This window comes from Ursus americanus, chromosome 15 (genome assembly GCF_024610735.1).
Source record: "Ursus americanus isolate L20-20 chromosome 15, mUrsAme1.1.p, whole genome shotgun sequence".
NCBI lineage: Eukaryota > Metazoa > Chordata > Mammalia > Carnivora > Ursidae > Ursus > Ursus americanus.
In genome coordinates this window covers 9,077,709-9,103,752 of record NC_142141.1, presented here as the reverse complement: position 1 = coordinate 9,103,752, position 26,044 = coordinate 9,077,709, and the positions used below count along the sequence as shown (strand labels likewise).

At 43.3% G+C, this 26,044-nt stretch overlaps 1 long non-coding RNA gene across 1 annotated transcript in view; it reads left to right on the top strand.

The window, feature by feature from the left end:
• Nucleotides 1-21: 21 nt before the first annotated feature.
• Nucleotides 22-26,044, top strand: part of LOC148108843 (uncharacterized) — a 75,137-nt gene continuing 49,114 nt past the window's right edge. Inside the window, exon 1 of the long non-coding RNA XR_015726846.1 lies at nucleotides 22-352. This is a non-coding gene — a long non-coding RNA (uncharacterized LOC148108843). The remainder of the gene's footprint in view (nucleotides 353-26,044) is intronic.

The window sequence follows — 26,044 nt, the reverse complement described above, 5'->3', positions numbered from 1 at the left end:
CCCAGGCCGAGAGCCCACGTGACGCGAGCTCCCCCCCCCCCCCTCCGCTGGCCGAGGGCTGCTGGGGATTGTAGTACTGCGGGTCCTGACGCCCCGGTCTTTGGCTGCAGCTGTAGGGTCGGACTACAAAGCCCAGGATGCGTCGCGGTCCCTCCTTTGCGGCCCCTCTGCTTCCGGAGATCGCCTCAGCGTGGTCCCAGAGAGAAGGGGGAAGGGCCTTAATCACGCCAGCGACGAGGCGACCAATGGTGGCTGCGATGGGCGGGCTGTGGAAGTCGCGGGCTCAGGCCTCACCCAGCCGCTGAAAGATGAGGGGAAGGCTACTCCGTGTAGGCTCTGTTGTGGCTGCTCTGTAAGTCGCGGACTTCCCCCGGTGGTAGAAAACCTGGTCATTGTACCATGGAAAGCGCTAAATGCAGGGCTGTAGAGCCGCCGTGTAGGGCGACCATTGAATGCGTTTGTAAGTTTAAGTCATTCACAACGGTACCCCCTGGCTTAGTAGAGACACCTCGAATGCTGTTGGGGTTGGAATAATAAAAATAATGGCAATAAAAATAATAACTAACACTTACTGAATGCTTACCATGTCCTAGGCACTGTGCTAAGCACATTTTGTGGAATTACTTAAGTTAAGCATCCTTGTAAACTGCCTTACAATCCTTATCACTCACTCATTTGGAAGATGGGTGGAATCTGAGAAGTTAAATAACTTGCAGGACATGTGCTCTTTGCCACAGTTCCGTGGTCCCCTCAGGGGCCGTGCAGCCACCCCTTTCCCTATGCCTCCTAGATTCTGAGTTTTCTAGATGGAACAGGAAGGGATGGCATTGGGGATCTTCTCCTAGTCTCCCCTCCACCCCTCCACATCTGTCCCCCAGTAAGTTGACAAGGAGTTCAGTGACTTTGGCCACCATTCAGATGGTCTGAGAGTTGGCCAGGGACCATTGATCCTTACTGTCCCTCCCTTGTGGAGGATGAGACAAGGATTGTGAATAGGGGCACAGGAAAGGGAACAAACTACCAGGGAGCATGGACTGAGAGCTGACACTTTGCAAGGTGCTTTCCTTTTAAAATTTTAGTTTAGATTTAATCCTCACAATCACCCCTTGAAATATAGTGATTAAGAACTCCAAATTTGAATTTACATCTTGGTCCTATAACTTGGCAATAAATTTGGGCAAATTACTTCATCTCTCTGATTCTCATTGAAAATAATGATGTCTACATTCCATGGGATTGGGATGGGGATTAGATGAAAGAAGGGCTATAAAGTGGTTAACTCATTGCCTGTCATATGGGTAGTGATCAGTAAGTGATGACTATGTCTATTATTGCTATTGTTATCCTTATTGTAAATATGAAGAATGGTTATCTATGCTGTTTGGCTAAGGTAATTATTTAGGATTGGACCTCAGGTCTAATTGGTACTTTGTGGTACCTTATTTTTTGTTATTTTGACCCCAGGTTCCACGTTTGTGGTTTAGATATAGATTTTTATTTATGTTTTTTATAGAAACATTCTTTTGAGTTCCCAGATATGTGAGCATGTAATTCTGAACCATGACTGGTAGACTTACCCGTCTTTTCCTCTTTTTTTTCCTTCTTGCCATTCTATCCCATACAGAACTGTAGATGTTCTCAAATGGTCCTGTTTGCCCACAGTTTTATTGGGTGAGAGTCATGATTTCCGGTTGGACATGGCTTCAAAGAGTGTTCAGTATCTAATATGGGTTCACCTGCTGTTTTTGTAAATATCGTGTACACACCCTGCTCTCTACCAGCATATATCTTTTGGTTATTTCCTGCCTCTTTCTGATAGCATCAGCTTGGAAATCAAAGGGGAAGTGATATGTGTGTCTTGTGATAGACTGGCCATGGACCGATAGGAAGGAGAGTTAGAAATGAGAAGCCATAAAATTTGGGTGAGTTTTAGACATAGGTACTTGCTAGTTTCTGTGACACGGAGATGAGTGTACACATGAATGACTTAGCTTTATTTAGTTTAAAAGTTAGGTTTACACTGGTGATGTTATGTGCCAGAAAAACACTGACTTTGAAAAATGAGAATTCTAGTCTTAGATCAGCCACAGAATTTCTGTGTAATCCTGGGAAAGTCCTGTCTCCTCTCTGGGTTTCAGATTACCCATCTTTAAAATGAAACAATTGAGGTTTCTTCCCTTTCTGATTTTTGAGGTTCACAAAAATGTCTCTTTTTCAGGAACATTATGAGATGTATTCAACTGTGCTTTTCTTTAGGTTTTTCCCACTGTTATTGAAACTAATAGGTTATCCTGCTTCACTTTTTGACCAGAAACTTTCTTCTGCAGTCCCTGTTGGCTGTCACCCAATTCCCCCCTCCAGTACTTTCTGGGTAACTGCATTTTCTCTCTTCTCTAGCATGGCCTAAAAACCCCTCCCAGCAGAGCCAGTGTGGGAGCGGGGGAGAATATCTGAAGGGGCCAAGAGACTGTCTTCCTGTCTCAATATTTATAGTTTACAAGACACAATACATTCACCTTATCTTGCAAAGGAATAGAGAAGAACTGCCACATCCTCATTTTGCTTTTACTGAGTGGGTATCCGTGGAGGCAGGTGGTAGATTGTACCTAATGATGATTATGAGGTCTCCTGGCATGAAGTAAACACACACACACCCACCCTAGCTTCAAAGCCCAGACCAAGCTTGTGACAATGGATTCTGTCTCTAATTAGATGGTCAAGAATATCTTCCAGTCAGTCCTTGGCTCCACAAACGCAAACCAGCGTCTCACTGTGGGAGGGCGTCACTTGTATGAGCACCAACAGCGTCACCATCATAATAGTGGAGACGCAATTTTACCCAAAAATGTTAACTGAGCTTTAACTATGTTCTGGGCACTGGAATATATGCTAGGAGGAGAGAGAGAGGTGAAAAAGAGAGCAATAATAATCAAGTCAACAAATCAGCAAACAAGAATAGGCTGTGATAAGCGATGTGAAAGAAGTAATCAGGTTGATGTGCTAGGGCAGAGAAGGAAGGCTCTACTTTAGTTTGGATAGTCAGAGAAGGCCTCTCTGAGAGGGTAGTGTATGAGCTAGAATCCTTGCAAATTGTTGGGAAAGACAGAGGTGTGCCTGTCACTGGAGGTATATTTGGCTTGAGGAACAGAGTATGGGCAGTTGAGAATAAAGTGTGTTGGAGTAAGGTGACTGGAGGTGAAGTTGGAGAAGTAGGCGCGCTGGGCCTTGAGGACCCCTGGGAAATTTTAAGCAGGCCATTGACATCCTCTATGATTTTAGAAAGCCACTTAGGCTGCTCTGTGGAGAATGGGTGGACCAGAGAGGTGCCATGACTTAGAAATGGAAAGGCTAGTCACCCCAGCCTCCTCCCTCACCGCCCTGGCCCCCGCGCAAGCAGTCACCAAGTCTGAGGGGATCCAAGAGCACTCTGGGAGCTGCATGGGAACTTGAATCAGTGTGGTGGCAGCAGAGATGGAGAGAAGTGCTGGGATGAGAACTGCATTTAACTGCTTACTGAGCTCCTACAGGGTGCCAGGCACTGTTCTAGGTATTCGGGGTATGGTGAAGAACAGGATAAAGTCCCACCCTCCTGAAGTTTACATTTCAAGAGGGACATAGAGAGTAAACAAGTAGACAGCAACTACCCACTTGCCCAACACAGAAAGCTGAGAGTCATCCTGGACTCCTCTTGCCCCCTCTTAGCCCACATCTGACCAGTCACTAAGTCCTCTCGCTGCTGTCCTTGTGTCTCTTCCTTCCTGTCCAACCTCACTGCTTTCATCCAAGCACCAGCCTCCACATCTCCCATGTATACTCTTAAAGGGCTTTCCTGCCTCTTGACTGGCTTTTTTCCAGGTACCCTCCTTACTGATACTAGAGTGAGCTTTCTCAAAAGCAAACTGGACTGTATCATTTCCAGGGCTTAGAACCATGTCTCTCCCCCAATGTTGTCTTCAGGATAAAATCCCAGGCCTTAGTCTAGGATATAAGACTCATTAAGACTGGCTGCTCTGAACTTCTTTAGCTGCATCCCTTGCATCCATGCACCTTCATTATATGCTGTGATAAGACGAAAACTGCTTATAGCAAATGGAGTACGTGCTCCTGCCTGATGCTTTTACCCCTTTTGCATTTGTAAGGCTCTCTTCTTGACTTCCCATTGAAAACCTATTCATACTCTAAAGCCCAACCCAGAAATCCCCTCCTCTGGAGAGACTTCCTTTCCTCTGTGCTACTTCTGGTCCCTGCACAAGCTTCTCTTTGCCTCTCTTTGCATAGTAATATAATGATCCCTTTACTTGCCTGTCTCCTTCAATATCAGATGAATTCTTTGAAGGCTAGGATTGTGACTTATTCTGCTTGGTATCCCCAAGCTTAGCATGGGGTCTGACACAGAATGGTGGCTCACAAATAAATAAATTGGATGACTTTGGGTCCAAGTCTTTCAAATACAACCTGAAGACTCTCAGCCTTCTAGAAACTTCCAACAACCAGTAATTATTGACAGCAAAGGAAGCTTAGTAGGCGTGAATCATTGTACTTAATGGGGTTAATATTGGAGAGAGTAGGGAGCCATCATGGACTTCCTCACACTGTGTGTAATCAGGGGCACCTTTAATTACAGCCGGGCCTCTTGCTGGGCCTGGGATACCTACAAGACTGTGTTTTGTCAAGGCCTTGACCAGGTTAGGGTAGAGTTTAATGGTAAAAGCTAGGCATCAAATTAGGCAGGATTAGGTTTTGATCTTTTATTGGTTGTGCAACTTTGGAGTGGTCATTTCCCTATCTGTGTCTTGGCCTCCTCATCTGTAAAAGGAGGATAAAAAAGGCTCCCATGCGATTCAGCCTTTGTGAAGATGAAATGACTCCCAGCATCTAAAGTGCTTAACAAAGTAGCTGACATACCAGAGCAAAAGCGTGGCCTTGTTAGTGATTTTAGACAAAGCATTCTTGCTGATATTTGAGCCTTAGTGTAAAGGTCCCTTTTTCCCTTGCTAGTGCACACAGGCTGACTCGGTTAGGGTGTCTGTTTGACTTTCTTGTAAAACTTGAGTTCTTTGTTCATAGCTTTCATCATGAGACTATTTGTGTCACATTTAGTCTGACTTCCTCACTCAGCTCAGAAAGCTCCCAGAGGGCAAGAACTCCATTCTTTTTTTTTTTTTTTAAAGATTTTATTTATTTATTTGAGAGAGAGAGAGCACGAGCAGGAGGAGAGGGAAAGCAGACTCCCCGCCGAGTGCAGAGCCCAATATGGGGCTCGATTCCAGGACCCTGAGATCATGACGTAAGCCGAAACCAAGAGTCTGACACTTAACTGCCTAACACCACCCAGGTGCTCCTATTCCTCCACTCAACACAGTTCCTGGCCCATAGAAAGCTCTCACTGACCATTGAATGAATGAAGAAGGCTTTCCTACTGGCATGCTATGTTGCCGTGGGGTATTTGTGTGTGTGCGTGTGTGGGTGGGTGTGTGTGGGTGGGTGGGTGTGTAGGGGGGCTATTTGGTGGGATTAAAAGTAAAAGCACTGGTAGAAAGTCCATGGTAATGGAGATTGGTTAGGGACCTCTGCACCAATGAGACAAGAGACTAAGAGCAGGTAAGGACAGGCCCCTGCATTGTAGGATTTTTGAGGCTATCACTGCCTTAGGCTGTGAGGCCGGTGTATAGGATAAGAATAGTTCGCACAGTTCTACTTTGGAAATCAGGGCTTTGACAGAGCTTAGCCAATTACCCAGCAAGAATAGCTAGTTTTCTGGAGCTTAGGGCCTTATGAAAATTCCAAAACTGGGGAATAATCCAAAAACATTTTTTTTACTCACTTTGAAAAGCAGGATTAAAAAAAACCCACCCACCTTTTCGATATTCTCTTTATCTACTATATAAATTATCAGACACTTCCTGTGCACAAACCCACAGATGAGAGGAAGGAAGGAGCCAGGAATAAACCAAGTGCTTCACATGAAGTCATCAAATGAAGGATGAGGAAGAGTAAAGAGTATAGGGTGGTGGCCAGACCAGAGCAATGCTAGGCAAAGTGTGGCACACAGGTGGGTGCTTGCCCCTGACTGTCATTAGCTCCCAGTGGGACATGGAGCTTGCAGCAGAATGTATATCAACTGCCTCACTGAGCACACTGTTTTTAGTTTAGCTGGTATTCTTTTCATAGCGAGATATGCTCCATGAAGGTAGCCCTTCATTATTTTACATTTTGGACCAATCTGTCACTGTTTTAGGCTTGGACCAGTAACAAATAGTGTACTGATCAGCTACTTTGAGCAATACAGGTCTAGAGCATGGACTTTGAAATCAGTCAGACTTGACTGTACTACTTAAGCAAGTCCTCTAAATTATCTGAGCTTTGGATTCCAAATCTGGAAAATGACAATTCATTCTTACCCACCAATGTTTTGAGCACATACTGTATTCTAGGTACTGTTCTACGAGTTGAGGATATTGCAGTGACCTTGGCTGATAGGATTCCTGCTTTCAAGGGTCTACTGATAAAGAAGTGAGATAATTGCAGTTAACGATACATGCTGTTAAGAAAGTCAACAAATGGAGTGCCTGGGTGGCTCGTCTTTTAAGTGTCTGCCTTCAGCTCAGGTCATGGTCCCTGGGTCCTGGGATTGAGCCCTGAGTCTGGTTCCTTTCTCAGTGAGGAGTCTGCTTCTCTCTCTCCCTCTCCCCCTTCTCCCAGCTTGTGCTCTCTTGCTTTCTCTTTCTTAAATAAATGAATAAAATCTTTGAAAAAAAAAGAATAATAAAAAAAGAAAGTCGACTAACTCTTTGATGCATGAGTACCAGGTTGATTGATTAGGGAATGGTTGACTTGAGAAGTTTAAGAAGCAGCCAGTTATGCAAAAAACTCGAGGACGAGTGTTCCAAGCAGAGGCAAGAGCATGTACCAAGGCTCTGAGGCGTGTTGGGGAAAAAGTTACCAGTCTGGAGTGGGGTGAAGGAGGGAGGTGGAGGGTGGGGAGGTGAGGTCAGAGAGGATCTAGTTCATGCAGGCCTAGTAGAACACAGAGAAAGGGTTTGGATTCCAATCTTAAAGCCATGCAAAACCATTGGAGGATTTTAAACCAGGTCATAAAATTTGTTGGAAACCATGTTAAAGAATTTGGACTTACTCCAGAGAACAGCAGAGACCCATCAAAGATTTAAAAGCAGGGGAGTGTCAGGATTAGAACTAAGTTTTAGGAAATTTACTCTGGCTGTGGTAAAGGTAACAGCTTAAATGGGGCTCAGGCAACAGCTAGGGGAAGACATTCTGGCTGTGGAATGAGCGAATAAGTGTTAAGAGTGATTGAGTTAACATCATTAACTAGACCACAAACTTCCTTATTGTCATGAGCCTCACCAACTCTTGCTTTGGATGTTTCACAACACAAACATTAGGTCTTTGTGAAAGTCAATGTTTAATTCATATCCAACTAGTTAGATCGAGTAGCTAACAGAAAGTCAACCTAGCTTCTCCATCTACTCTACAGAAGCTGAGTCATTGTGCACAGCACTGATCTTATCCATGATGTAGATGTCTGTCTCCTTTACCTTGTTCACTTCTTACCTGTTTACATTGACACCCACTGATGCTCAAGGCTACAGGTGAGTCAGTTTCCAGCAGCAACTGAACTGGAACAATTAACATCTGGAACCAAATAAATGCCTAAGCCCTGTTTGGAATGTCTGCTTCTAGAGTCATCCGGCCACAGAGTCTGTTGCACAAGGCAAACTGGCACTTGGCCTGCTTAATAGAATTGTCAGTGCTCCTACATGAGAGAAGACCTATTCATTACCGGAGGATTTGCTAGCCAACATTGGCTCAATCAATATCAAGTAACAATGATGAGTAATGTTTATTGAGCAGCTACTGTGTACCAGGCACTGTGCAAGGATTTACATTTTTTCTCTCATTTTAAACCTCACAACAATCTTGTATAATAGGCATTCTTAACTAACTCCATTCTATTTATTTATTTATTTACTTACTTACTTTTACATGTGTGAGGTTTTTTTTTTTTTTCTTAAGATTTTATTTTTAAGTAATCTCTACACCTAACGTGGGCCTCAAACTTACAGCCTTGAGATCAAGAGTCACATGCTCCACCGACTGAGGCAGCCGGGCGCCCCTTAACACTGTTTTAAAGAGAAGGAAATTGAGAATCAGAGAGACTAAGTAACTTATCTAATGTCATATAACTAATAGGATGCTGACCTGGATTTATACCTAGTTCTCATTGATTCCAAAGCCTTGTGTCATTTTAATAGTAATTTTTAATTTATTTTGTATGTGACTCTTTGTAATTATTAACGTTATATATGCGTACTGTCATAACTCAGGCAATTTAAGATTATATGAAGTAACTATGGGAACTATCTTTTCTGGTTATCTATTGTTGGTAAGAAAATCACTCCAATGCTTAGTGACTTTAAAAAAAACAGCAATGATTTAGGGGATGCTGTGGGCCATGGCTGCTGAGAGCACATGGCCCCAGGGCCAGGTCTGAGATGGCTGTGGGGATATAGGGCTGACCTGGAGGCCATGGGGAGAAGGCAGGCTGGGGCTGGAGTCTGGGGCTGGCAGCGCCTGAGCTTGGAGCTGGGGCCTAGGGCCACACACTACCAGCTTGTCTACACTTGCAAAGTCTGTGGCACACAGTCCTCCAAGCACATCTCCACGCTAGCCTGTCACTAGGGCGTGGTCATTGTGACCTGCCCCAGCTACTAGAAGCACTAGATCATTGTGGACAACCTGGGCTGGTTCTCGGACCTGGATAGGAAGAATAATATTGAAGAAATCCTGGTGGTCAGAGGGGAAGAGGTGTGCCAAGTGGCTGGTGACAGGGCCCTAGAGCTGGTTTTAGAGGCTGCAGGGAACCCCAAATCCACCGCTGCTCCAGAAGTGGGTGGAGACTAGGATCCCACTCATCTTGGCAAGATGGAGCCTAGCTGACCCTACCTTTTGCCTTTCAGAAGATGCTTCGGGCCCAGACCCTTCTAGACTTGCCTGTTTTCTATCAATAAACAGACATCACTTGAAAAAAGAAAGCAGTAATTTAATTCTCTCTCATGGTTCTGGGGCCTGCCTGGGTTCATCTAGTCCTATCTCACTCATTTTCTCCTATGTGGTTATAGTTGGATATTGGCTGGGGCTGGAATCTTCTTAAAGTTTTCTTACTCCCATGCCAGCTATAGACTGGGACCTTAGTGGGGCTGTCTACTGGAACACAATCCCTTGGCCTCTCCCTGTGGCCTGGGCTTTTCTCACAGCATGATGGGTGGGATCCAAAAGTGAGAATCCCAAGAAAGAGGAAATAGAAGCTGTGCATTCCTTAAGGCCTGGGCCAGAAACTGACATGGTACCACTTTTGCTGTTTTCTATTGATCAAGCAGTTACAGACCCAAGAATGAAGGGAAGGAGACAGATCCCACTCTTACATGGTAGGAATGTCAAAAAATTGGGAGGTCGGATTTTAAAACGGCCATAGTCTGTGTCTGACCACAAATTATGTTCCTCCTTCATTCAAAATGCCGTTGTCACATCCAAAGACTCTCCCAAACCTCTTGTGCCATCAGGGACAGGCATGAAATCCGGGACCTTGTCTTCTGTATTACTTCTGGGTGTGGATGAGGTGCCTTGAGTGTGGATCTTTAGCTATAGCTCTTCAAGAATGCTTCTTTGTGATCTGAGTATCTGTGAACAGAAAGACAGATTATTGGGACACCTGGGTGGCTCAGTTTGTAAGTATCTGACTCTTGATTTCAGCTCAGGTCATGATATCTGGATTGTGAGATTGAGTCTGACGTCCGGCCCCGTGCTGAGTGTGGAGCCTGCTTAAGATTCTCTTTCTCCCTCTCCCTGGTCCCTCCCCGGACCTTAAAAAAATAAAAATAAAAAAAATAAATTATATATATATAAACAAAATAAAAAGACAGGTTATTTGTCTTCCATATACAACATGCAATGGTGGGATAGGAATTGGAAAATTGCAATATAGTTTTCTTGCTTAGGACCCAATTCTAATCAGTGATTTTCTGCAGCTCTGCCTTCTGGGCTCTGCTTCTACCTTCTGGATTTAGCCTTCCTTTTCCATGAAACGTAAACTGTGTTTGCCCTGAATGGTTTCTGAGGTTTCTGATCCTGCTTCCTGCTCATAGAAGTTCTGGAATCCAAAGCCCTTTTTTTTCACCTTGCACTATTTCCTTCTCTTTTAGTTCCAGCTGATTCTAAAAAAACATTGAGTTTTTAAATGATTCTTCCTGGAGTTCCTTCCGTTGGGGAAAAAACCATGACCACAGATCTCTTTGGCTCACTTAAGTCCTTTCTACCTTGGGTGCTTTTTCAGGCTGCTAGGACATCCTGTTGTTTAATTAAGACAGACAAGCCCCGTCTGAAGTTCTTTAGAAGGATTTTGTCTGTTTGAAAGGGTTAATGAAGCAGTGAGCAGGACCCTTTTGCTGAAGGTCATTTCAATTTGAGAATAGTTTGCCCTCTGGAAGAGGCTGGGCATGAGAAGTCATCTTATTTTCAAATCCAGAAAACCCTGACACTTTTACATACCCTGTAAATTTTGCTCTAAAACCAAAAAAGTTTCTTTTTTAGCTGCTCTCTCTCCTTTGCATTTTACTGTAGGCAGGTTGGCCAGGTCATCATATTATGGAACATTTCCTTTCCACATTACAGTAGACAACAGTGTCACCAAACCTTCCACCACCCACAGGGTTCCCCTTTCCTCCAGCTTCCAGTAGCATTTTCCTCACTTTCCTTTACGTCATCATCAAGAAACTTTAGACTTTCACTAACATGCTCTTCAAGGCCCTTCTAGCTTCTGCCTGCTGGTCAAGCACAAGGATAATTATAGTATTGTGATTTATAGTAAGACATATATATTTGGTCCTCAGATTTTGGAATTGGGAGCAGAATTATAATTTGACACACGTGTAAATTTTTGTTATAGCAGCAACCCATTTCCCATACCAAAATCTGTTTCTGGTTCCTGCTATGTAATAAATCAACCAAAACATAATTGCTAAAAACAACAATCATTTTTATGGCTCATGGTCCTCAGGCTTGATGGGGCTCATTTAGCCAGTTCTCACACAGAATGTCTCATGAAGTTGCAATTGTCTGGCTGGGGCCAGAGTCATCTTGAGGGTTAGCCCAGGCTGTCCCGATCTCATCCCTTCTTGGAGAATGTATAATAACTGGGATATAGACAGACTAAGCTAGTGAACTAAGGAGAGCCAAGCTGAGAGGGCACGGGGACTTTCAGAGTCAAAATGTTGCTGAGGCTGGTATATTGGGTCATATGCAAGATGGTTAAACAAGCAAGTCATCTTTTGGAAAAGAAGACCAAGATATAAAGATGACAGAGAGCATAGGGCACTCTGATTCCTGGTGGCTTTCCAAGCCCGTAAGTCCTGGCTGTGCTTTGTTCCCATTATACCTCTGCATTCTTACCATAAACTTCCATTTTTGCTGTGTTGGCCTAGGGAGATTTCTGTTTCTGACATGCAACATATTGACCTGACAGGACGCTTGGAGGGATGTTGTGAGGATCTTTATTATTCTCAAGGAATGGTGGGAATTCTGAGCATGTACTTCAGGGCCATTGACTGAGATATTCATATTGTTACCTATTATTAATGCGAGGAAGTCTTTATTTTACTTCCATTAGGTACCAAATTCTGCTAGGCACTGGGTATGTGGAGGTGAACAAGGTTGGCATGGTCCCTGTCCTCGTGGAGCTCACAGTCTAGTGAGAATCACCCAGAGCCAAGTTCAAATTCCTCCTGTGTCAGGTACTAGCTGGGTGAAGTCCCCACTTTTCTTCTGGGAAATGGGCAGCACTTTGTGGACTTGGTGTGAAGATTAAATGACATCTGTGTATGCACATGAAAGGCCCTTAAATATTTGGGTTTGTTTTTCCCTGTGTTGTTTTCTTAAATTTGGGACTGGGTAATACTTTGTTGTGGAAGGTTGCCCTGTGCTCTGCAAGAAGTTTAGTGGTATCCCTGGCCTCTACCCACAAGATGGTGGTAGCACTCCCTCTGACCTCAAGTTGTGATAATGAAAAATGTTTCCATGTATAGCCAGATGGGCCAAGGCGTAGAGATTGGGTGGACAAAATGGTTGCCTGTTGCAAACCATTACATCAGATAAAAGGCAGACATTTATGCCTAAAGCTACAGACTTTAACATCCATCTCTGAGTTTGACTTCCCAATCTTCCTGACTCCCTTTCATGTTTTTTTCTTTTGCTTCCAAAACTAAATGGCATCAGGGGGAAAGTAGATACTAATGCCAATATTGTAGTGCTGACACTGAAGAAAGGAAAATCTACATAGCCCCCTCCCTCCTTCCTTCTCTGAGGTCAAGCCCAGTTTTGCCTGTTTAATTACCTGCAGTGATTTCAGCATTAACCAGGTCTGTTGATCTACTCTGGCATGAGAAATAACAGAGTTGGCCAGATCTGATAGTGCAGAGAAATCAGAGCCTTTCCCTAGCACTGTTTACACAGGCCTCATGTGTGGGTTGAGGGTCATAGCTTTGGTGGCTTATAGCTGGAACACACTTGTCATTACCTGAGGGAGAGGAAAAGGGTTCTGTTTCCAGGGGTAAGCACAGAATTTCACAGGAGAGGGGGCATGGGCCTAGCAGTCTGATTTGTGTAGAAACTAAATTTGCATGGCAAGAATATGATTTATCCATAGATTCTGTTAAAAGAACTATACAAGTATCTTAGTTTTCTAAAAGGCCTTTATTTACACTCTACATAAGTTTGGAAAAAAAGCCAGTTCATTTTAAATATTATAGTTGTATGATAACAATTTTGTTTGGGATGGGGCTTTCTTCTGGCATGGTACTATTAGAGCCTGTGGGGTAAGACTGGTGTGGCTCTCTGACTCCCTGTCTTGCCACTTTCTCTCTTGTTCGTTTACTGGCCTTCTGCTGTTCCTGAACACCAAGTTCCTTTAAGGCCTTTGTACTTGATGTTCCCTTTTCTTAGAACTTGCCCTGTCTTAGCTGGTGTGGGCTTCCATAACACAATGCCTTAACAGACTAGGTGGCTTAAACAACAGAAACTTATTTCTCACAGTTCTGGAGGCCTGGAAGTCCAAGGTCAAGGTGCTAACAAGTTGGTTCATTCTGAGGCCTCCTTTCTTGGCTCATTGGTGGCCTCCATCTCTCTGTGTGCTTACATGGCCTTTCCTATGTGCATGTGCACAGACAGGTAGGAAGAGTAAGCTCTCTGATGTCTCCTCTTCTAAGGACACTAGTCCTGTTGGATCAGAGCCCCACCCTTATGACTTTATGCAACCTTAATTTCCACCTTAGTGGCCCCATCTCCAAATACAGCCACACTGAGGGTTAGGACTTTACTGTATGAATTTGAGGGGAGGGAAGACACTCAGTCCATAACACTACCTATTAGGTCTAAATTGATATAGTTCTTGGCTATCTACAACACATCTTCCCTCCCCTTTTTTTCTGTCACTCACTGTCCTCCTCTGCTTTATCTTCCTGTACTTAATACCACCTAAAATTATTTTACATTAAACGAGTGGTGCTTACTTTCTGTCCATACTTCTTAGATTAGTTAATGATTAAATGAGATTGCTTAAATAAATTATTCATTCAACAAATTTTTATTTTGTACCTACAATGTGCAAGGCCCTGGACTCAGTTCTAGGGTTGCGGTGATGAAGAAAAGCATGCATACTTCCTGCCCCCATATTGCTTACGGTGTTGTAGGAGTATTTATTGAATACTTACTAGGTACCAAGTTCGGTGCTGAGAATTTAACTTAGATTATCTCACTTGATCTTTGTAAAAATCCTATGATGTAGATCCTATTGTTTCATTAATTTTATGAAAGGGACCATTAGGCCCCACATGGATAAGCCACTTTTTCAAAGTCATTCAACTAGTTGGAGCTGGGTCCTACAGTCTGGGGCCATAGGTGATGCCCTTGACCACTATGCTAAACTGCGTATGGAATGCATAGTAGAGTACAGAGCACATTTGAGGGGATGAACAAAGTCACGTATGGCTGTAACCTCAATATCAAAAAGTATTCAATACTGTTTATTCCCATTAACCATCAGAATAACTATAGGTGCACTATACTATAAACAAGTTTGGATATAAAAACCTACATGCACAAGATTGATATTCTGAGGCATTATTAAGAAGGTTATAAAAATCACCGCCATGGGATTCTTTTCCTTTAGAGTGTGTGATAGAAAACCCAATGGGGGCTTTGGAGGCGGGCAGGGGGATTTGGGAGCAGACTTGGATTCATATCTTTGCTCTGTCACTTACTGTCCTTGGAACCTTGAGCAGGTTCTGAGACTCAGTTTTCTTAGCTGTGAAATGGGGATTATAATACCCACTTCATAAAGTGTTAAAATATCCCTGCAAATTGAGGATCCTTAATGAATGGTAGTTAGCTTTTACTATATTATTTTCACAGTGCATTTAAACTATAATTTGAGGGGCGCCTGGGTCGCTCAGTCAGTTAAGCGTCTGCCTTTGGCTCAGGTCATGATCCCAGGTTCCTGGGATCGAGCCACCAATTGGGCTCCCTGCTCAGTAGGGAGTCTGCTTCTCCCTCTCCCCCTCCCCCTGCTCATGCTCTCTCTCTTTTTCTCTCAAGTAAATAAATAAAATCTTTAAAAAAATGAACTGTAATTTGATTTTTTTTTTTAAAGATTTTATTTATTCATTTGACAGAGATAGAGACAGCCAGCGAGAGAGGGAACACAAGCAGGGGGAGTGGGAGAGGAAGAAGCAGGCTCATAGCGGAGGAGCCTGATGTGGGGCTCGATCCCGTAACACCGGGATCACGCCCTGAGCCGAAGGCAGACGCTTAACCGCTGTGCCACCCAGGCGCCCCTGTAATTTGATTTTTAAACAGTTAACCTGTACAGAATCATGTGTGTTACATAAAGTGAGGCCAACCAGGAAGACCGAGTCGCGTAACCCGATCAATTGCAAGCAGCTATTTCTCCATCAGTTCCCCTGAATGCCTCAAGATAATCTCATCAGTCCTAGATTCCCTTTCCCCTGGAAGGAGTGTCTTTAGGACTGGCAGTCTTCCAAGGTTCCGGGAGGTCAAAGGAATACAGGTCCCTTGGCATGTGCCTTTCTCTCTGCCTCTAGATTCAACAGGAAGAAGTCTGGGTCTGCATTAGTGGGTTGGATAAGGAAGAACTGAGAAGAGGGAAAAAGAAAAAAATCGAACATGGGTCCAAGTTATACCCAGTTCCCACTGGAGCCCCAGAAACTATCTCCTTTCCTTGGGCAAGACAGAAAGAATTAGAATCTTGCCGTCACGGGCTTGTCAGACCATGTGGTATCATGCTTTTGGTGGTGGGTGTTTAGAAGGCTGTGGGTTGTGTCTGCTGAATATTCATTCTCACTTCTTATAAAAATAACTTGACCTTTTTTTCTTTGGGAAACTAACCTTCTCCTACTCTTAGTCCCTGTTCCAGGTCTAGGTAAGACTGTAGCCAGGCCTAGCAATTATCGTGTTCCGTTCCTCTTTCCACAGTGTTTGGTTCCAGGATGGCAGTATAATCCAAAGCTGGGCCAATGAGGCTCAATTTCTTTGCTTTTATTGGCCTTCTTTCCCCTCAGGCATGCTAAACTCTGGGCATGTAATCAATCCTGCTTCTTCTGCCTCAACCTCTAGAGAGAGCTTATCTCAGAGTGGAGACAATGAGGCAAGAGACCTCACAATATCATTCCAGTTCCTCCATCTTCTCAGGCTTCCATTTTCAGTTACTTGAACCAATAAACCCAGTTCCTCCATTTTTCTTTTCTTAAATCAGGTTGATTTTGGTTTTTGACACTTGGAGTCAAGAGAGTCCTGAGTAATACATCTGACTTTGTGGAACTGGAATGAGCGGACAAGGCAGCCGAGATGTGAGGGGGCATGGGAAACCATGTCCTATAGGAACCATAGGGAGACCAGCAGTGGTCTGAGGGTCTCTTGCTGGTTGGGGCTGTTGTTTGTCTTATCTAGTTTATGCTGTCAGGAGTAGAACTAGACCAAAGACAGGTGGTTAAGAAGGAACAGATGATAAGTATGTTATTTCCAATAGTGATTACTGGAGAAAATAGGTGGAAATTTCTAGTGTGGGAGTGAGTGCCCCATCACTGGAGCTGTCTGATTCTATGAAGCTGGACTGACCCTGCTGGGAATGTTAAGCTTGGCTGGTGGAGGGGAGACGTATTTAGACTGACTTTGAGCCTCCTTTCTATTTTGGGAGTTTCTGGTTAGCTGCAAATTGTTTGAATATATCATTTAGCCTGGAATATGTATAAATAAGCCAATATTTCACTAATAAGATGTACTCTTGTAAGGACTGTGTCTTGCTTACCTCTCTAGCTTAGGTCAGACAGAGGACAAGTAACCTAGTGATGAAAATCATATGCCCTGTAGTCTAATTCTGAGGCTGTCACTTGTTTGATGAGTGACCTTGGGCAAGTGACTCCATACCAGTCTCTGTAACGTGGGCAAGTGACTCCATACCAGTCTTTGTAACGTGGAGAGCCTATTACCTACTGCTTAGGGTTGGCCTGTGGGTTGGCCATAAAACATGGTAAGCTCTTGTCTGACAGCTGTTATTATTAAGTGCTCAGCCCCTGCCTGTGGAGTGAATGGACAAAGGTGCTAGGAGAACTCCAGAGAAAACCCTGCCAACTGGTTTTAGAGAGGAACTCGGGGTGAGTTTGGGAGGAAGAGAAGGTGTGACAGTTGGGGAGAGCTCAGTTCTGCTCACGCTGACAGGACACAATGCCTGAATTCTAGTTTCTTCTTTCCTAGATACATTGGCATGTATCTTATGTCAGGTTCTCTAAAAGCTGAGTGGAGAGGGATAGGGGCACTGTTCAAGTGATTTATGGGGGACAGTGCTCTCAGGAGATGGGAAGTGAGCAGGACTGGCTACACAATTTTTTGGGTCTGGAGCAAAATGAAAATGGGGGCCCCATTTTCAAAAGAACAGGGAAAAGTGTTGTTAAAGATACTAACATATAAAACCGTTTCTTACTTCCACCATTTTTCTTTCAACTTGCCCTGGTATTTTTTATTTGCTATTTAATGTAGTTCTAAGTAAAGGAAAATTAAAAATTTAAATTATTAGCATGAATTTTACCATTTATCTTCATTTTGCACAATGCCAATTTTAAATGCAAATATCATCAGAATTATATTAGTTTGTATTTTTGTGGTTCATCCCCAGAAGGTGCCTCAGGCTAGTCAGAAGACACAAACACAAGCCAGACCCAGGAAGGTTGGAATGGTGGGTGTGCAAGCCAGAAAGATACACCAGCACCCGACATGCTGCTGAGGAAGTTGAGCCAGGAATGTCCCCTTCTCATAGGTCACCCATTCTGACCCACAGTGGAAAGAGACCCTAAACTTATTGCAGCCTCTGTGCTGGGATGTCTAGCTACCTTCACTGGGGGTAGGTGAGAGGCTCGTTCTTGCCACAATGCTTGCAAATGTGCTGTGGCATTGCCAGCCAGAGGCAGAGACAGCCACCGGCTTGCCCAGCCCCACCTTCTCTTGTGTCTGAAGGAAGGGTGTTAGGAGGTAGAGGAGGTGGGAAGGTGCTGGGAGGTGGCACTGCCTGTGAGCCAAGGCTCCAAGTCCCTGTTCATCCTTATTAATTTAATAGGACTTCCCCTAGAAAACAGATTCAAAGATAAACTTTTAAGAATTTCAAGATGGCAGGTGCGGAGCAGGAAACTCTAAGCAAGAGGCCCTTGTGAGCATTAGACCCTATGTGATTGCCTTGGTCTTAGGCTTGTGAATATCTCTGACCTCATTCTTTGGCTCATCAATTCTTGATCTCTTTCCATCGTGTATATTAAGCAGTACCCTAGTTGGATGTACTAATTTGCTCCCGAGATTACTATGTTCGATGAGCCATCTATCTAGATCCCTGCAGGTCAGGGCCCCTGGCCACCATTCCACCCTTGTTGCCCTTTATGGTAATTGCGCCTATCTTGTTTCTTACGGTTGAGTGCTTTCATTGGTCTCTGCTGTTCTGGAATTTTATTATCGAGTTTTTTTCTAGGGAGCCCAGTTTTATTACAGCAACTCCTATAGGAGATAGCCACTACGGGGCTTCTTGAGGTGCTGTTGCCAGCCTCGCCAATACTTTCTTTTCTTTTTTTAAAGATTTTATTTATTTATTTATTTATTTATTTATTTATTTATTTATTTATTTATTTATTTTTAAAGATTTGTATTTATTTATTTCTGAGAGAGAGGAAAGCACAAGCAGGGGGAGCAGCAGGCAGGAAGAGAAGCAGGCTCCCCACTAAGCAGGGAGCAGGACACAGAACTCGATCCCAGGACCCCGGGATCACGACCTGAGCCGAAGGCAGACGCTTAACTGACTGAGCCACCCGGGGGTCCCAAGATTTTATTTATTTATTTGAGAGAGCGAGCAAGCATGAGCAGGGGGAAAGGGGCAAAGGGAGAGGGAGATGCAGACTCACTGCTGAGCTGAGAGCCCGATGTGGAGCTTGATCCCAGGACCCTGAGATCATGACCTGAGCCGAAGGCTCAGTGACTGAGCCACTCGGGTGCCCCTCACCAGTACTTTCTTATCTCCCTGGTAAAGGGAGAGTCCTCCAGGCCTTCTCAAGGAACATGGCCGGCTGGTAGGTTTTCCTGTCTTGTAAGGTAGCCCCATTCTAGCATGCCTGCTACTCTGAGCTGGTCAGACCTTCCCTCCAGTTTGCAATGGAAGTGCCAGCATCTCTGCATTATTGTTTGGCTCATTGCTTTTTCCAGTCTTTCAAGAGCCTCCCTTCAGCATGTTGGAACCATCCCCTGGGGCCATCCTGTGACACTGGAGAGAGGGCCCCTCTTTATCAACAAACTCTACATTATCCAGCTTATATCTTACCCTCCTTGATGCATCACCCTTCCACAGACATTCTCCCCTCCCTCAGTTTGGGCTTGTGCACGTTGGCCAGGTCTGATATATAATCCCTTTCTTTCCTCAGTAGGACTAGCACTTTCTGAGTTGGTCCATGCTAAGGTTTTACCCCCATGATCAGTCTGGTGGCCAGGAGTGGAGGTGGGGCAAATCTCTAGGAGGGCAAACATTGTTTTATAAAGCACCTGACTCATTTTTTAGCTAGGTAGTGTGGAGGTGAGGGCTTATCTTCCAGCAAGGGAACAGGGACACTTCGGTAGGCCCAGAGAGTTCAGGCGTATCTGGGTTTATCTTTTCAGATAGCCCCTCCCAAGAATCTGCATCCCCTCTTTCCCTGTCAGGACCTGGTCTTTGGTGTAAAAGGATGTTCCTAGCAGAGAACTGGACTGCTTGCTCTTTAGCTCTGTCAGCCCTCCAGCTGTGGGATATAAGGGTCTCTTTAAATGCTGCCAGTCAGGCCCTCTGAAATTGTTTATCAGTCTGTCATCTTCTCTCTCCAACACATCTTAGCACACCCAGTTCCAGGGTCTATTTGGTCAGCATTTGTCCCAGACCTCTCAGATGCCAGAGGGACTGTAGCAGCTGGTGCTCCCCTCCAACTTCACCATTGCCTATTCTCTGAAGGTGAAAGTCTTACCAATGGCACTGCTGCAACAGGCATTTTGTTTCCTAGGACACTTTCTGGTACCAACTGCTTTGGGTTCGTTTCCCTGGAAGCAGAACCTGAGATGGTGTTCATTGTTTAAATGATTTTTTGAGGGAGCAAAAAGAAGGGGAATGAGGAAGCAAGACAAGGTGGCAAAAAGCTAAGCAAGAATGTGGTCTCAACAGGAGTCTATTGTGGCCTTATTTCCCTGGGGCACTCTGGAGCCCTCATGGGATCACGGGGTTGGCCCCAGCCTGGCAACCTGCCTTTCACATCCTCCCCTATCCATCAATCGTTGGCCTCCTCTCCAATCAAGGAGCGCACTGTTATTTTCTCCTCCTTCTCAGAAACCTGTCTTAGTGGAAAGCAGATCCTCAGACTCAGGGGAGAGAAGATCGAAGAAGTTGTTGGCCTTTGGCCCAATTTCTCTGGAAAATGATTTCAGGATTGAAAACATTTTAATTCGTTGCAATGCGTGTCACTAATACTGTCTCTACTGGGATGGCTTTTGGCACGGGGACAATAAAGAGACCTGGCAAAGTGTGGCGTGCTCCTGGGATCCCATATTGGATAATTATGGGCACCACAGGGATGTCTTTGTTTCCCTTTGGTTCCTGGGATGTTCACTACATGTTTACTAATTACCGACCAAGTTGGAGAATCAATATGAAACCTGAAGAACTTAGAGTATAAGAATCAATTTTCTGGGGCACCTGGGTGGCTCAGTTGGTTAAGTGTCTGCCTTCGGCTCAGGTCAGGATCCCGGGGTCCTGGGATGGAGCCCTGTGTTGGGCTCCCTGCTCAGTGGGGAGCCTGCTTCTTCCTCTGCCTACAGCTCCCCCTGCTTGTGCTCTCTCTTTCTCTCTAATAAGTAAATAAAATCTTTAAAAAAAAATCAATTTTTGTTTTTCAACCAAATATTTTAAGTGGGCATGAGAGGCAGGGGTGACAGGGAAGGAAGAGGGTGTGATGGTTCAGAGCCTGCTTCCTGGATTCACATGGACCTGGGTTAGAATCCTAGCAGTGACTCTTCATAGCAGCATGACCTCGAGCATGTGGCTTCAATTCTCTGAGCCTCACTTTTTCTCTTGGGGTGATACCTGTTTTTCCTTCACAGAGCTGATAAAAGGCTTAAACAGAATCCTGCATGAAATAGATTGAGCACTGGGCATCTAGTGGCTGCCTAGTGAATACCAACTATTATTGACAGCGGGGTGTTATCTGAACTCTTTTGGGCAGTGCATATTCCGGAGGTGGCATGATAGTGTGGAAGAAGTCAAGTCTTTGAAATCTGAGAGAATTCCCTTCCATTTATGACTCTGCCGCTCGCTCTGTGACGGTGGGCAGTTTACTTTCCCTCTCTGATCTGCCGAGAAGGAGTAGAATAATTGCATTGCAGAGTTTTGGTGGAAAAAGCATCCAGGCCAGATTATGGCTCACTCAGAACTTACTCAGTTCTCTTTCTTCTCATTTTACAACAACAGAATGTTTATCCATGCCTTTATTTCCTCACATGTGACTTGGTGCCAAAGTTGGCAATTAGATTTTCTAAAGTTTCTCAAGGTAGGGCACAGAATGGGTGAGAGCATTAATTAAACGCTGGCTTTGGAAGATTGCATTCCAAAAGGAAACGCAGTATTAATTGGAGCAGAAATATTCAGGCTCAAATAAGCAAAGACAACAAACTCTGAGATGCCATTTTAACAGCAGGAGATGTAACCGATCTTTAGGAGTGTCTGCTTGTCTTAGCCCTTAATTAGGATGGCGGTGGAAGGGAGCAGGATGATGGCAGTGGTGTTCATCGGGTCCTTAATCTTTTCTCAGTGTAGTGCTAAGCACTTGACATGCCATATTTCTTTTAATCTTTTTAATAACCTTATGAGGGAGATATTATTATCCCCATTTTACAGATAAGGAAAGTTGAATCTCAGAGGAGGAAATTTCCAAGGTCATTGGCTGGTAAGAGGCATGCCGATATTAGAATCAAAGTCTGAGGGGTGCCTGGGTGGCGGATTGGGTAAGTGTCCAACTTTAGGTTTCAGCTCAGGTCATGATCTCAGGGTCATGAGATTGAGCCCCATGACAGGCTCCATACTCAGCGGGGAGTCTGCTTGGGATTCTCTCTCTCCCTCTCCCTCTGCCCCTCCTGCTTCTGCTCTCTCCCTCTCTCTCTCCCCTAACCCCTCTCTCTCCAAATAAATAATCTTAAAAAAAAAAAAATCAAAGTCTGAGCATCAAGTCCCAGGTGGTAGAGCCGTACCCCAGTATATCACATGGACTTTCCACAGGCCAGCGCTCTGAGGAAATGCCCTGTGAGTGCTTCTCTGAGAAACACGGAATCCCTTCCCACTTTTATTAAAAGGGGTTTTCTTAGCAGCTAAAATTCTCCTCTAAGGGGAATAAGCTTGAAACAATCTTTCATATTGCTCATAAGTCTTATTTTTAATGATTGGAGAAATGCTTATTTCCTATAGTTAATAAACTAGATGTGAAATTATATTTACAATAGTAAAATCTCAGTGGTGAGAAGAAAAAAGTCACTTAGAAAAAAAATGCTAATAGTGTTATCTCTGGTTATTTGGAAAGGTTACTTCTTTAAGTTATTTTAACTCCTCTTCCTTCTTCCAAAATTTCCGTAATCTTTATTTATTATGTTGGTGATCAGAAGCAACAAGGTTAAGGATAATTGGGAAAAATGATCTTGTGTGTTGCTAATGATCAGAGATCTACAACTGTGTGGAAAATAAACACTTGTAGAACCAAACTATGCAGATTGGGGGGATGGGGGTGAGAATCTATCAGAAACTTGTCTGTTAACACAGGCTAAGTTCATGAGCAAGTGTGCCTTTGGAACGACGAATTTGCCCACCAAGGGTGACTGACGTAGCTTCAGATCCAGTGAATTAGTCTACTAGGTGCATCTCGAGTGCAACGTGACCACCAGCTGTGAATATCCAGGGTCGGGACACCAAGATGGAGACTCATGTGCAGGACAGTCTGTGAGAATATGTTTTAAGTAGATGAGATGCCTGGGAGAATGGCAGGCCACTTCTCACTAGCTTTTTTTTGCTGCTTAACCACTCAAGTTTCCTCCTCTGTAAATTCCAGTGTATATCATGTGCTCATTTTTCTTTTGCATTTCCTGTTCTTTCCTTGTTGAGTTTGAAGGAATTTTTGAGTGTTATTGATATTAACATCTTACCATCTTTAAATATTGCAACTATCTTTTCCCAGTTTGTCGTCTGTATTTTGTTTATGAAATCTCCAATTTTGGTGTAGTCAAATGTAATATTTTCCTCTGTGTGATGTTTGTGTCCTTCCTCACAGGTCACAGAGATAGGAATTTCTATTAACTTTATATTTATATTTTTACCTTTATATTTATACCTTTAATTTTTCTGTAATTCACCCTTGCATATGGTCTGAAGTAGAGATCTAACTTTATCTTTCATCATATGGTAAACTAGCTTTCCCAACATAATCTCCAAGAAAATCCACCCATGTCTATTTCTTATTACGTAACAAATTACCATGTATACCTGGGTCTATTTCTGAGCTCTCAATTCTGTTCCGTTGGTTAATTGCTCCTTAATATCAATGCACTGGATTTGTTATTGTGGTTTAAAATATGACTTAATGTCTAATAACGTGAGTACTCTTTCTTGGCTCTTTTTTTTTCTTTTTCCTAAAGTTACTTGGCTGTTTGTAGACATAAATTCTACCAGTCACTTATAAGAAATACATTTGATAGGGGCGCCTGGGTAGCGCAGTCGTTAAAGCGTCTGCCTTTGGCTCAGGGCGTGATCCCGGCGTTCGGGGATCGAGTCCCACATCGGGCTCCTCTGCTGGGAGCCTGCTTCTTCCTCTCTCACTCGCCTGCTGTGTTCCGTCTCTCACTGGCTGTCTCTCTGTCACCTAAATAAATAAAATCTTTAAAAAAAAAAAAAAAGAAATACATTTGATAAATCTTTCAAAAATGGTATCTAGTAATCTGTCTTTTGAGTAGTGAGTTTACTTTTGTTGAAACTAAGGTTCATATATTTATTTTTATTGTATTTTATGTTTACTAAACTTTTTACTTTATTCCTTTTTTCCTTTCCTGCCTTCCTTTAAATTGAATTTTGTTCTGTTGGCTTGAAATATATGCATTCTATTTTTAATGAATTAAGACAAATATTTGTAGTTATCTTCCCTAATAATTTCTTAAATGTATTACTGTCACTGTTTTCTTTCTGAACAAGACAAACATATTAGCATGCTTTCACTTCCATTAATTTTTCTCTTTTGTCCCTGCTGATCCCCTCCTTGACCCTCTTATGGTGATGTTGTCTAGAATTTTTGTTTTGAATTGTTAGGGATTGTTATGATTAATTTTATGTGTCAACTTAGCCAGACCACAGTACCCAGATATTTGGTCAAAAGCCAGTCTAAATGTTTCTGTGAAGGCATTTTTTAGATGAGATTAGCATTTACATCAATAGGCTTGGGGTGCCAGGGTGGCTCAGTTGGTTGAGTATCTGACTCTTGGTCCCAGCTTATGTCTTGGTCTTAGGGTTGTGAGTTCAAGCCCCACATTGGGCATGGAGCCTATTTTAAACAAACAAACAAACAAACAAACAAACAAACAAACAAACGGGCTTTGAGTAAAGCAGATTACACTACATAATGTGGGTGGGCCTCATCCAATCAACTGAAGGCCTTAGGAGAAAAAAAAGTCAGAAGTCCTCTGGGGGAGGGAATTCTGCCTCCAGACTGCCTTCTAAAACATCAGTTCCTCTCAGTCTCCAGCATGCGTGTCTTTCCTGCGGAGTTTGGACTTGGCAACCGCAACTTCAATTGCATAAGCCAATTTCTTTTAAAAAAATTGCTCTCTCCCTCTTTCTCCCTCTCTATACACATCCTAGTGTTCTATTTTTCACAGAACCCTGATTAACCTACGGATGTATTTAGACCTTTTTCCTCAACTGTTCTAGAGAATGGTATAACCCTGATTCTAGAATTAAGATTTAGGATTCATTCTCTTAAGTATGATTGGCTGAGTTTGAATCCTGCCTCAGCCACTTACTGCATGGTGTTTTAAAAATTTTAATTAAAATGTTATATGCATATAGAAATGCAAATATATAATAAGGTACAGCTCAATGAATTTTCAGAAAATGAATACACCAATGTAACTAGCAAAATAAAAAACTAAAACATTACTAACACTCAAGAAATTTCCCTTATGCCTATTACTAATCACTACTCGCACTATCACTAAGGTAAATCACAATTCTGACTTCTAAAAGAGTAAATTCTTTTTATTGCTGTGTATTGTCAGTTTTTGCATTTTATATACAAGGAATCATCAACATGTATTTTTTGTATCTATCTTGTGCTCAACCTTTTTTTGGTATGATTAATTTAGATGGCTGTATGTCATTGTAGTTTTCTCCCCCCCAATAAAAATTTATTTATTTATTTATTTATTTAATTTATATTTCCCCAATAAAAATTTATTTATTTATTCAATCAATTAACATGTCATGTATTATTAGTTTCAAAGGTAGGGGTCAGTGATTCATCAGTCTTTTTTTTTTTTTTTTAAAGATTTTATTTTATTTATTTGACAGAGATAGAGACAGCCAGTGAGAGAGGGAACACAAGCAGGGGGAGTGGGAGAGGAAGAAGCAGGCTCATAGCTGAAGAGCCTGATGTGGGGCTCGATCCCATAACGCCGGGATCACGCCCTGAGCTGAAGGCAGGCGCTTAACTGCTGTGCCACCCAGGCGCCCCTCATCAGTCTTATATAATACTCAGTGCTCATTATATCACATGCCCTCCTTAATGTCCATCACCCAGTTACCCCATTCCCCCAGCAACCCTCAGTTTGTTTCCTATGATTAAGACTCTCTTATGGTTTGTGTCCCTCTCTGATTTCGTCTTGTTTTATTTTTTTCTTCTCTTCCCCTATGATCTTCTGTTTTGTTTCTTAAACTCCACACATCAGTGAGATCATATGATAATTGTCTTTCTCTGATTGACTTATTTCGCTTAGCATAAGACCCTCTAGTTCCATCCATGTCATTGTAAGTGGTAAGATTGCATTCTTTTGATGGCTAAGTAGTATTCCATCGTCTACATATACCACATCTTCTTTATCCATTCATCTGTTGATGGACATCTGGGCTCTTTCTGTAGTTTGGCTATTATGGACATTGCTGCTATACACATTGGGGTGCAGGTGCCCTTTCGCATCACTACGTTTGCATCTTTGGGGTAAATACCCAGTAGTTCAATTGCTGGGTCATAGGGTAGCTCTATTTTCAACTTTTTGAGGAACCTCCGTACTGTTTTCCAGAGTGGCTGCACCAGCTTGCATTCCCACCAGCAGTGTAAAAGGGTTCACCTTTCTCCAAATCCTCGCCAACATCTGTTGTTTCCTGACT